At 44.7% G+C, this 13,633-nt stretch overlaps 1 protein-coding gene across 1 annotated transcript in view; it reads left to right on the top strand.

The window, feature by feature from the left end:
• Positions 1-13,633, top strand: part of AQP7 (aquaporin 7) — a 55,009-nt gene that overhangs the window by 16,219 nt on the left and 25,157 nt on the right. The gene's annotated exons all lie outside the window — the stretch shown is intronic.

The raw sequence follows: 13,633 nt of genomic DNA, 5'->3' as shown, positions 1-13,633 counted from the left end.
TGTTGGCAAATACTAAGTCATGTGCTGACGCTGAAGGGAAGGGTGAAATATGAATGGCTAATGGGGTTTTACTTCTTACATCATCACCAGTGGACATGATTAAGTAGTTGCTCTTGTCTGGATTGCTTGAAGATGATGTTGCTTGCAGGAGCAGACGACTCATTCAACATGCTAACGTGCATGCAAATCTATCTTCTTTCCAGGATGCCTGAAAAGCAGCTGGATTCCCCAGCAATTATTTCAATTGAAAAGGTAATTGCTGGCCATGATACCAAAATCCATCAGTGTTAATGCCATTGTTACCATAAGTGGTGTTGGATCAAAGGTAAAATAGAACGTCTCCTGTACTCCTTTAAACATCTAGATCTCTGGAAAAAAATGATTTGATTACATTCAGTCATTTGATTATTTTCACTATGGTGTTGTTGCACATGTGTGATAATGTCAAATATCTTTTTTTTATTTTTTATTTTTATTTTTTTTTTAGCCACAGAAGAACATATTTAAATAGAGGTTTTATTAAAGTCACATGTTCATATTAATTCCAGATTCCAGCATCTCTTCCTTGATTACCAAATCCTTTGCTGTCTGGAATGCTCCTCTTAAGGGGATGATCTAGGAGAAAGGACATTTCCAGGCAGGTCTGGAGGCAGGAGGGAGCCCAAGGCTGGGATGGTGCCAGGACAGAGATCAGTGCAGCATCCTCACAGCTAGTGGTGGCTCTGAGCTGTCAGAGATCCCCTTGCCCTTGGGGACCCCACTGGTATTGCAGCCCCCTGTGGGGCTCTGCCTGAGCTCTGTTTTGGAGCGTGGTTCCCTCCTACACCATTGCTGCTACCCCATTAGTAACAACAGCATCACTTTCAAGGAGAGTAAAGGGCTGTGCTCAGAGGAGTCCTCTTGGGATATCAATGTGCATCAATCAGCACCCTGTTACGGCTGCTCTCTCCAGGCACACACTAACCTCCTCGCTGACAAGCCCTTGGGACCGCAAGCACCCAGATGTGATGTGGCTGCATGTGGGCTATCCCCATGGGGCTGCAAGCCTGTGTCTGCAGCTGGGCTCTTTTCTAGGGAAAAAGGCTCCTTTTGAATGGCTGGCAGGAGATAGCATGTGGTCTGGTTGCTGATCCCATACAGGCAGGGATGGCTTGGCTCCTGTGAACTATCTGGTTGCCACCAGTCCCCAATCCCTTGCTCCACTTTCAAGCACTGATTCCAACTCAGCAACAGTTGGGAAGAGACAATAAATCCCCACCTCTTTGGTCTGCCCTGGGGTGGTGAAATTCTGGGGGGCAAACGCAAACGAGGGGCTGCTTCTTGGGCTGCTGGGAAGATCCTAATCGTGAGTGGGAATTAGATTGACCCTGACCTCCCACCACCTGGCTGCTTTACTAATTTGAGCAGAGACAAACAATTGTTAAAAGCTTTTTCAACCTGTCTCCAGCAATCAAACAGTGGGATTACTCCTGCCCTTGTCGTTTGAGACAGGCACGCTGATCCCTGGTACACTAATCCCTGTACAGTGTGGTTAGGGTGTCTCTCTTGCACGACCTTGCCTGGTGAACCAGCTTGGCAGGTTTTGCCAATCTCTCCCATTGGGCTGGAGAAAAAGCCATTGGCTCAGAAAATGGGTAGGTTTGATTCTTCACCCCCCCACACACTTTTTTTTTTTTTTTTTTTTTTTTTTTTTAAATGGGCTACAGATGACTTCACTGTTGAACTGTCCCAACATGTTGTGGTTCTGTTCTCTAGCATCTCGGGTAAAAGGAGGTATGGGAGACACTTCTGCTCTATCTCTCCCACAGAAACTGTGTCTGGGCTTTTGGGATGCTGTTAGACCTGTTCTCTCCGACTGGTGATGTTGGAGCCACTGTGGGCACAGGGCTCTGCAGCCACATGCAGTCCTGAACCCCGAAACTGCCACAAGTGGGCACAGTGAGGGCTGAGACTCGGTACTGTTCTCCAGCAGAGAAGCTGCATCGCAAAGGTCTCTGCTCTGCTTCTTGGTTTTATCCCCCATTGCACAGTGCAGTGTGTTTGCTTCCCAGCTGCTGGGAGGACAGCCCCTGTCTCTGCACTGCCATCCCTTGGAGCCGCAGTGAAGGTGAGCAAGGAGGCCTGGCAGCTGCATTGCTCTCGTCCAGCCCCAGCTTCCTATGCAAGTCTATTTTCCACTCCACATTTGCCACTTTTCTTTATTATTCCAGAGCTTTTTGACTGGGTTCTTCGGCTGTGATGTAAACCAGGTTCATTAACTTCATGCTTTGAAGACAAATTTTTATGCCTGGGCTCTGGAAACCGCTGGCATTTTCTGTGTGACAAGTTCCCCAATGAGTTTTGTCAATGCTCTAGCCTAGACTGAGATCTTTCTTTTGCTGAACATATCTTTTCTATGTGTTCCCTCTTCCTCACCTTCCTGTCAATGTTATTTTCAGGTCTGGAATGCTAACTCTGCCTCCCAGATTTCTCTGGCCTCTGTCTCATCTCCCTCTAGAGTATCACTGTGAACTATTCGTTTCTCACCCTCCACTTCTGTAAACGTGGGCATGCTACAGAGGACAGGCCCTTCACGCACACCATGAAACCACTAAAGTACAGGAGCCAATTTAGAAAGGATCTTGAGAGAGAGTTTCTAATCCATCTCCCAGCCCTACAGCAGGATCCCATCAACTTCAATAGTTCCCTAATAATTATTTGCCTCACCTGTTTTCCCAAGCCACGCTGGGTGGCTTGGGAGAACATAGGTGATCAGTACTTTACCATTCTCACTGTTAGAAAATTCCCCTGGTGCCTAACCTAAGCTGCCAGTGACAGTTTCTCCTATCCAGCCTTTGATTTTGCAGATACATGGGAGTATGACTAGCTGTCCCCTGAGCACCTTGTTTCCACCTCCTTGCACTTGCTAGGTCTTTTATTGCTGTAGGTTGTGGCTGCTCCTTGCTGCAGTTGGTTTCATCTCTAAAAATGCACACCAAGTAGCTGCAGTTTCACACCCTCCCTCCGTGAGAGATGGGAAGCGGGTGAGTCCAATGTAATCCAGTGGGACTAGTGCAGTCATGTCATTCAGAGAACCCCCCAGGCACTTCAATAATCATCTTAAATGAAAGGCTATGAAATTAAAATCACCCGCTACATCCACCCATCTCTATCTGTACCTGCAGTCCCACATGTAGTTAAAGGGCAGGAACATGTTGATCTGAGGACCCCAGCCTGTCTGGGGACAGGGTTTTATCCAGTCTGAGTTTAAGATGAGCAAGGAATGAATTGTAATCCTAGACAGGCTGCAGTCAGAAGTTTGGTTTCATTACGTACCTCCTGTGGCATAAGACCATTTCTGAGACGAAAATGAAATTCAAGGTGAGGAGGCTGTTCTCCCTGGTTTTCTTGTGTTGCCAGATTTCTGGGTGTTGGGGGACCTAGGCTTTTATCCAGAATAATTGCATGAATTTCCATTTTCATAGTGCCCTGGGCTTAGCAAAGAAGAGGCCCAACTGGAACACTCAATGTATTTGGAAGTGGAGTGAGACCAATTTTCCTCTGAATAAGTTAGTCCCAAATGGGAAAAGCATGCAGTAAGGTGGGAGGGAGAAACAGCAAATCAGAACAAAAGTGTGAGTGGAAACATCCGTGAGTTCTGTGGTCTTTCTCTATGGACTTGCAGGAAGCTTCTGGTAGAGCCAGGAAAGGTGCTTAGCTCAGTTATGCAGTGGTGGGAAACCTCAGCAGTGAAACCCTCCCTGCTCTTCACCAAACATCTGATCCTTCGAGGCTCAAGGTGAGACTCTGTCTGCAGAGGACTGGCTTTCCCTGCTGCATGATGCAGCCCTTGCCCTGGGCTAGAGCTGTCCTGGGCAGCAGGATGGATTGGGTGAGATCTGAAAGGTCCTTGCACCTTGTATTTGTGATTTGTTACCCCCCTATGTTTGCAGTCTGCACATTCCTGCTGTGGAGGACTTGTTTGGATTATTGTTGTCTAGAGGCCAGATGATCCCAGTGCCCTGCTGTGCCACACAACAAAAAGTCTTCCTGAAGCTGTATCTGGCCCAAGGAGTGTAAAGAGCAGCCAGGGCTGGTAGTGCTGGAGAGGAGGCACTGTGGCATTTCAGTGCGCCTGTTGTCACTGCAGAAAAATCCCGGAGGACCACAAACTAACTGGCTGTGTCCTACCTGCTGTAGGAGAGGAGCACAGAGGATGTTTTCTGGGTAGGGAATGGTTTTGGTGAGGCAGCACATCCTGGTAAAAGCTGCACTTGGCACAGGGAACCTTAGGACTAATGGCCAACTGGCCACTGCTGTTTGGTGTTAGTTTGCCTTTGGATCCCAGGGCATGGAAAACCTGCTAGAACAACACCTAAGCTGTGACCAGGCTGTCTGACAGACATATCAATGGTTTCTCCCATTTAAATGGTTTGATTTAAAGCCCAAAGGAACAATAGAATAATTTCTTATTGGCTCCCACATGTTTGGTATTAAAACCTGCACCCTGGAGGACCCGCTGTGCAGCTTTGACATATCCATCCCCAAGAAACCCTGACCGAGCCTGCTCCAGTGTGTACATTGGCAGTCACTTTGCAAACAGAAGCTGCATGCCAGCTTGGGAAGGAAGCTCACTGCTCTGCTGCTGTACTCGAGGCATGAGAGCTCCTGACTGTCTGACAGGAGGGGAGATGGGAAGCTATCCAGCAAAAACTCAACCATGAGGAAAATTCCCAGCTGGCCCCTGCTACAGTTTATTTCTTTTGGTGTAATGGTGAGAGCACAGCAGCACTGTTCAAATGGTTTCTTATCCTTCATCCATATGTATGGCAGAGGCTGAAGGTTGTTTAAATGAAGTCTGAAATGGAGACGTACCTGATAGATCCCAGGCAAGCCAGTCTTTCCCCACAGGCTTCATACTCTAGACTGGGGAAAGCCATACAAACATTTCATTTTTCATAGGTGCTGCTTCTGGGGTGGCTTTGCTGTCCCCACACCTGTTGGCTGCTTGGCAGTTCTTGCTGTAGAAACCAAGGAAAGGGAAGGGAATTACCTTGTGGTTAATGACTTGGTGCTGCCCTCCTCCTCATTACAGGGGGATGGCAATCCCTTTGTCCATCAAGGCCTGCCCACTGTCCAGAATTTGCCAGATGAGCCCTGTCACCATGAACTATGGGAAGGTGAAAGCAAGGAGCCACCTGACCTGCTGCATGGGCAATGCCTGTTGGTCAACATTTGTCTCATGTAAGCTCCCTTTTGGCTTATCAGCGTCTGCTTTCTACCTGCCCTGTCCCAAGATCAGGCTGAGCCATCACCTGGCTTGTCTCTCTCCTTTCCTCTTTAAAATCAGTTATGGCCCATCTCTTTCCTCGCAGTGCCACCAGAGGACAACGTGCCCAATGGACACCTGTTGTCCCTGCTACAGCATGGACTCCTTCCAGTGAGGTAACAAAGTTGTAAACTGCACTGGATCTGAAACGCAGTGTGTCGATCTGGCTGGGTTAATGAATTCTGGTAACTGTCTTTTTTGGGGGGGGCTGTCTCATATTTTTGGTTGAACTGGCAAACACAGTTTAGGAGGAAGAATCACAGAGAAATAAAAATGGGTAAAAAGAGTGAAGGAAAAACAGAGGAAGAGATGCGAATCTGAAAGGGTCCATGTTTAAAGTTGGTAAAGTTTTTTTTATTATTTATTTATTTTTTTTCTTTCTCTTTTCCCATCTTACACAGATAACTGCTGGGATTCCCCGTAGTATGACATAACTGAGGTCAAGAACAGAACTGGGCTTGTGAAGCAATCTGATATATGGACATGTAATAAACTTGGCAAACACCCTGAATTTTCTGGTCCTAGCTAGAATGCATGAGGATCAATCTGAATTTAAACCAGTTACCCACTTGTCGGAGGTTCAGGTGAAACCTGTATAGAGCTATTGGCATTCTTATGAGGTATAGATCATTAGCTTATAGCTATTGTGGGGACAGGACACTGTTAGTTGTAGTGGTGCCCATGATCCTACAGAGTGAGGGACAAGTCATTCCTCATGAACACTGCAGGCCTTTGGGGTCTGGGTACCCCTTCCCTGACACAGGTAAAAGACTTCCACATCTCCAGGCAGTCCCACCCATGATACAGCAGGCAGGAAAAATAATGTGGAAATAAAGGATAACAACGTCTGCTGTGAAAGCAGAGTGGGAAAAAAACAACAACACACAAGCAAAACCACAAACAAACAAAACCACAAAAACTTGCATATGGTTATGGCCTTACTCTGAGATGATGATGCTACCAGGTGATGGTAAGAGGGCTGAAGGTCTTTGCTATGTGCTTATATATATATATATTTTTTTTCTTTTGTCCAAACAATGAATTAGCAAGTGTTTTGCAAAGTCAACGCAAAAGAAACAACATTTTTTTGTATTTATTTTTTATTTTTTATTTTTAATCCCAGAAATTGAAATAGATCAGTGCAAACTATGCACCACTGAAATTAAAAAAGGCTCTTAATTTGTCTTGATTTGACTAAAGAGAGGAAATCTGTGTGGTGTGATGACCCACATAGAGGAAACGATGGTGTAGGAAGAACAAAGCAAGTTGAGGAACTAATGAAGTGTCTGCACACATTATTTGTATTGGAGATAGAAATGTCCAGCAGAGTATGCCAGACCTGGAAAAATATGAGCAAAAGAAAGCAATGGGAGTGAGCATATCTGAACAGGGAGCTGGGCACCCAGCACTGATCGGAAGATCGCTCGCAGCCTGTCTGACCTGCTGGGTGTCCATAGCTGTAGACAGTTAGGTAATTTCACTGCAAAACTACCTGGAATTGTTAACCTACAGGAATTTTCTTCACGGGTGTTTAGTCTGGCACAGCAGGCCAAAGCTTTTGGAAAAGTACTATTTCCAGAGTGGGGAAAAAATCTAGTTTAAAAAGAAGCTCTGGGAATTGTTGACTTGGGATAAGTTTGCCTGCCTTCCTCCAGGCTGAGTTTCAGGTCACTAGTCTTCTGTGTCCATCTGTGAGATAGATAGGGACATCTCTGTGCAACTGTAACACTTCAAGGTCTCTTTTTCAGGTAGATGCTCTCGTGCTGGCAAAAGACAAGTTCAGGTTTCAGGCTCTCCCTCAGTGGATGAGAGAAAGGTTTCTCTGTTGCTTTGGCTAAATGGTGTAAGGCCTCAGAGGCTGGACTTACCTAACAAATGTCTCAGCTTGTAATGCCTTTGAGACTTCCCACCCTTGCATCAGCTTTGGCTGAAAAATAGTCATTCAGCTCAAATTTCATGAGAGCGTCAAAGAGAGAAGGTAACAATTAACACCTGCAGTACTGTCACACTGCTCTGACTTCTTCAGGAAGCTATGTAAGGTCTGAATGGAAAAATCTTTACATTAAAGAGAACAATTTAAAAGCTTTTTAGTTTTTAAACTTCAAATGTGTAATTTTTTTTTTTTAAAAATGTCTTTATTCCTCAGAAAGAAAGAAAGCACAAACCCTCAGCCCTTTGAATTTCTAGACATCCGAGGTGACCTTGCTGCTGCTTCACACTCATTCAGGGGAGGAATAGGCAGTGCTTGGGGTGGAAATGGGGAGGCTTCAATGGTCAGGGAGGAAAGAGCTGTGGAGACTGTTTCCCCTGACATGTGGCATGTACTTCTGCTGTGTAGGTGGACCGTCTCTGAAAGCTGCCAGGAAGCAACCACCATTTGTGAATGCAATGTTGTAGGAAACAGGAAAAAAAATCTGGGGATGATGGACATGAAAATAAAACTGTTCCAACGCAAACCAATTTATGCTGTGGAAAGATTGAGTTCTTAGCTTGCCCCTCCACAAATTCTTTTCATCCTGTCCTGATATCTTGGAGAAGTTCCTTTTCTGCCTCTCTCTAGAACTGACCTGTGCAAAGCTTGCAACAAGCTCCAGCAGTGGTTTGCACCAACTCATTTGCTGGAGCTTCTTCTGCATGCGGAATTTGTTTTCAGATTAGCTCTTTTATAATTTTACAGAATAAAGACAGTACTTACACTTCTTTTTTTTTTCCTTATTGATTTAATCTGATTTAAAGCTACATAGGTTCGATCTTGGTTGGTTCTGTGTTACCTTCTTTGATTGCTCTGTCCACACTGGTACCAGAGGAGAGTGCATGAAGTGCTCACACACTACAGGCAACAGGACCTCTCAAGACATCATTAGAGTCTACGTCCACTGTTTCGGGATAAGTCCCCTGTGTTTGGGTAACCACTCTTCCAAGCTGTGGAAAGGATTTGAGGTGAGTTCCTGAGAGGTTCACTGTGATTAGAGAGTTAGCTTGACTCTTTTTGCCTCCCTTATATTCTATTTTGTCTATGGTAAGAGGAGTCTCTCAGCTCACAGGGCTACTGGTGGCCTACAGGCAGCCCTGAAGTAGTCTCAGTTTCAGAGAGGAATCAGTGACCTTTTGCTACAAGCAAACTGCTCCTGGCAAGAGTTTTTCTCCTGGTGGTTGTTCTACTTGCCTTACCAGACACTCTATCGTGTTCTATTTTAGGTTTCATGATTATCCAGAATAAATGCTTACCTTAGGATGGTTTGATTTCATAAAGTAGGCAACTTTCTATGGTGGTTCAAGTAATGGAAATCTGTAGCGTAGTGCCTGTTTTCCTTCTGTTGGTCAGACTACACCCACAGTTGGCTTAGCCTCCTTCGTCTACATTCCCCACTACATAGCTGTTCTGCTCCAGCCACTGTCTGTCCTGCTAGCTCTTCTCAGGTTGGTCACACAAAAAGGTACCAAAGAAAAATAGCACACTGGGCAACAAAGCTGTGCCTGGGAAGTAGTATGGGCTGTGGGCAGAAGGATAAAGAGATGGGAGCTCTGGGAGATGCTGGGGTGTAGTGTGGAGGAGTGTACTTTGGCATTTTGTTATCCATCTGTTCCCAGATGAGTGAAATCTACTAGAGAAAAGGTGGCCTATTTCTGGAGAAGGCTATGGGATTATTAAGCAAAAAGCACGACTGTGTTTGTGCTTACTAGCTCTGGCTCAGTGCAGTGTTTTGGACATGGAGTTACAGTGATCAGAAATGGAATTTTATCTCCTAATTCAAAGCTGTGGCAGAAAGCCCTGTGGAAAACCTTGGCTGCTGAAACCAGACCACAATGTGTGGCAGTAGTGAGATGATTACACGTGCTTATATATGCATGAATATATATGTCATCAGCTTTTAACTTGCAGCATGGGGACTGAATGTTCTTGTAATTTCAGTCTCCCCCAGACTTTAACTTCTCAAACAGGATGAAACTTCTTTCTAATATTCCCACTGAATTATTTGGATTTCACATTATCTATCATAATAAAGGGATCTGAGAGTGAAAATTAAATTTTGGGGTGGGGAGTGAACTGATAATAGAGATTTAATGCAGGGAAAAGAGTCTGGTTAGGCTCAGTTAATTATTTACAGAGGCTGTGCTATTACATTGTGTATGTTAGAGAGGGAATACAGCTCCCGCTTCATGGTGTAGCAATATGCTGATAGTGGAGCAACTCACTCTTTCAGCATTTTTCCAGATCTGATAACTCCCTGGAATTAAAAGAAAACTCTACCCATGTGAGTACATTATCCCTGAACGCATCTCCTGCACGTTCATGAGAACATTACCATGTCTGTGGCATCCCCCATGGCAGATCTTGATCTACTTCAATGGTTCAACCCTTCACTCTTTGTTGAGTTTGTTCCACTTTTACCTGTGGGGTTATCAGGATGGAAAAGCCAAGAAGTTTTGTTCAGCTTGGTCAAGACTTGGATGAGACTTAACTAAAGAACCGTGGTACTGGGGTGGTGTTTATGGGAGGATAAGGAAGATGTGATGGATGCACTCAGGTCCTGCATTTGACATAAGTCTTGTTCAGAATTATGAACCACAATAGGCCTCAGTGTGAGTAGGCCTCAATGTGAGTAGGTCTCAAGGGGGATACAGCCCTAGAACAGGTGATCCATTGAAACCCTTCATGGAGAAATAACAAATTACATCAAAAGGTCAAAAACAATATGGCAAAATTCTAAGCTTGACTACGAACCAGTCACTTTGTCTCATAAATACAGCAGTTAGAGACGGCCTAATATGAGCTCTCCTTGCACAGCAGTCCACTCCCCTTGGCCTGGGATGAGTCAAGGTTACTCCTTGAGGTTGAGAGATCCTTACTAACTACGCTTGTTGGTGAGTGAAATTTTAATCTTTAATGGTGTCTGATTTACGTTAAGATTTAGCAACTTAAATATAAAGTAGACTAATCACTGTGACTCTTGTCATCATAACAGATTAATGATACCAATCTACTTACTATAATAAACTAAATTGCTGTTATATCACTAAAGCTGTAAGTGTTAGGTATCTCTTGTCACAGAGGAGGAGGGCAGGCAGCAGTGTTTCTGGCAAGAGTTGGCAGGGCAGAGAGGAGAAACAGCTCAGTTTTAACTTGTAATTCAATGTTGTGGCAAACAATGCTGTTGCAATCTGTGGCTACATAAATGGGGGAATGATGAGTGGAAATAACACTATGTCTTTATGACTGATACACTGATGCTTGGTTCTGATCCAGCGTCCACATTTTTAAAAGCTATTAAAAACAGAAAGCGTGAAGAAAAATGTCTCTCAGTGAAAATCTTCAGGAACATAAACTGGTGAACTTCCTGAAAAGCAGATAGAGAGGTGGCTTCTTTACAGGCTGTAAACATGCTTATAAAGAAAAAGATAAGATTTAAAGGGCTCTTTTATATGCAAGACCACAGCAGAAACCTGACAAATCTAAAGGAGGAGAAGTCACATCACCACTGTGCATAAATTTCAGCCATCAGAGCAAAAGGTGTCACCAGCTTTTGATGTCTGCAAATCCAGTGTGAAGGTTTCTCAGAACTGGATATTTTAGTGGAATACAGGTCATAGGCAGTTCAGGCCGAGCTGGTAGAAGCGTGATAGACTGGGGTACGAAGGAAGGTGAGGAGCTGATGAGTCTTTCTGATTTCAAATATGGTTCCTGGGGAGAGAAGGTGGGCTCCTGGCCTGGAGTGTGTTCAGATAAAAGCAACACAAAAGATGGAACAAAACCCCTGATGGCGCCAATTTACAAAAACAAATCAAGCAATGGGATCTTGAGCAAGGAGTGATGAATACACAATAGTTGCCTCTAAGTATCTGCAGGGTGTGAGCAACAGAGGAAGGGGCATCTCCAGCAATTCCCTGTCAAAAAAACAGGGTGAATATGGCAAGCTCCATTGTTCGTAGAGTTTAATTGAGGATGCAGAAGGGAGAAGCCCTTGTCTCACAGGCATGTTTGGGAGGGGCAAAGAGAGATGTAGCCAGAACCCATCACAGTAAATGGAATGACTCCTGCTGATTTTAATGGACTTTGAACTGGGCCTTAGACACCAAACTGGGTTGTTTCCATCTGCAGCTTCTCTTTATAATATATACAAACCTTACTCCCACCCATGCACACATGCAGACATGTAAAACCAGATCCTCCCTTAGATCCTGCAGACACTTCAACTGCCAGGCATGCGAGATACAGCAGCCCTGGATGGCTGGATGAGGCCTGTCTTACCCTCAACACTGACCATGTCAACAACAGCTTTGATCTCCCTTTTCACATAACAAACTCAAACCATTGTTTTTTCTCCCCAGACAGTGGAATATTAACCATCTTCTGCTTCCCTTGCTTTCCTCTGAAGCTTCAGTTCTTTCTCAAATGGTTGGGCCAGCAGGGAAGCCCAGTGACAAACAGGACAACAGCCAGTGATCTGCAACAGACAGATGGAAGTGCAGAAATTTTGTCTGATAAATGATTTTGTAGGGCCAGGGAGAGAGAGAATTTGAGCTGTCATTTGGCAGACTCAGCCCTGAGCAAGTGGATGGACTGAGGAGGTGCGGGGCAGGAGAAAATTGGGAAAAGGTTCTGTGTCTCTGTGCATCCATGCATGATGTGGAGAAGATCTAATCAGATACTGAAATCCTTGGTTCCCTATTTCCGGTGTATCTAGAGCTGGGAAAGGTTTTCCTTCCATTTCTTGGGAAGTGTTTCTGTGCCAGGACATTCACACCAGGATCTCAGGACACTGGAACCTGACAAATGTATCTGTTTTTCTGTCCAGAGCATGGTCTGGGGTTGTATTTGCAAAGGAATGTGAAATTGTTGATGTTTCTTTTACATAATGACCATCTTTTACATAATGACCAAAAGGTAGTTTGTCCAACACCCTGGGCCAGCAGGCCCAGTAGGCATTTTGGGGATTACACTTCTTCAAAGGCAAAATGAAGACAAATAGTGAGTGAAAAAGCAATGTTTCTTGCAGATAGGAAAAACGTGTCCTGCTGCATGCCAGAGGCTAAATGATTTCTCCTGCCTCTTTCAGGAAAGGACAGCAGGACTGAGGCCATCTAGCCAAAGCTGGTCATCTACAATGGGTGGTTTTATCCATGTGAGCATGTCACCAAACTACTGAGGTGACTGAATCAATCCAGCCCTTGGCATGTCTGGTCAGTAAAATCACACTGCAAGTTCCCATTTTTACTAAGGCCCAACTCTGCCCATGCCACCAACAGAGGCAGCTCCATAGCAGACACAACATGTTAATTGAAGAGGTTCCTATCCTTAGGGCCCTGCCTTTTCTGTGGAGAACATATTTACATTAAAAATGTGGTGCACAGAAAGCAAACACTCACTGTGCTAAGGGATTAGACTAAATGCCCTAAAACACTAAATGCTCCCAGGACACTTTTATGGGATCGGAAACCTGCTGTTCCCAAACCCTCACATGTATTTGCTCTTCTCTGGAATGCATGTTGTGACGAACAACATTTGGTCCCCATCTTTATTACTGTTGTATAGAAAAAGAATCTCTCCCTCCCTACACACATCCAAAACTGTGAATAGAGCATCTTGTTCAGACTCTTGGGAGCTCTCATACAGACAAATGCATGAAAATAAAATTCACCCTTGTTCCTACCTTAGAATAACCCATCAAATCCTTTCAAACAACTGGACCTCTAAGACTTGTCAGTTATTAGGATGAATGCAGATGTGCATGTCAATGCTGTGACTGTGTATTTGGTTTTTGCTGCTGGGGACATCGCCTTTCTGCTTTAGGATACTGTAGATCACAGGAAGGGAAAGGTTCCTCCCACAGTTCACTGCCTTCCATAGTCACACCTCATGTCTGATTTTGTCTCCAGGGAACAAGCTTTTGGGTCTGCTGTCCAGAAACCCATGTCGCTGAAGCAAGGAATTCAAATTCTCTGCTCCAGAAGAACAGGTAGGGAGCAACAGATCATATAATAAGTTTTCCCAGCAGGTTTCTGCTGGAGAGCTCCTGGGTTGGTGTGGCTTGTCAGAAAAAATATGAAAACTATTGGCAGATGATTTTTCAAAGAGTAGGTTTTGGGCTTTGTGCAGGTAGAAGCATGCTGTGGGGTTACAGCTCCAGGAAACTACAGAGCCTATTGCAGACTCAATATGAGAACCCATCTCATAGGGTTAGTTGGATCCAATGGAGTTGATGCAATTTTGGATGTAGCTTGTCATGGCCTATGTAAAATCTCTGTCTGGAAGCTCAGATCCAGTGCAGGAGCTTGTTCAAGCTATAGGGACTCATTCCTCTCTGGAGAGGTGGGAGTTTTTCT

This window comes from Oxyura jamaicensis, chromosome Z (assembly GCF_011077185.1).
Source record: "Oxyura jamaicensis isolate SHBP4307 breed ruddy duck chromosome Z, BPBGC_Ojam_1.0, whole genome shotgun sequence".
In the NCBI taxonomy this organism is placed as follows: domain Eukaryota; kingdom Metazoa; phylum Chordata; class Aves; order Anseriformes; family Anatidae; genus Oxyura; species Oxyura jamaicensis.
The sequence above is the reverse complement of the archived record's forward strand: the minus strand, read 5'-3'. Positions and strand labels throughout refer to the sequence as shown.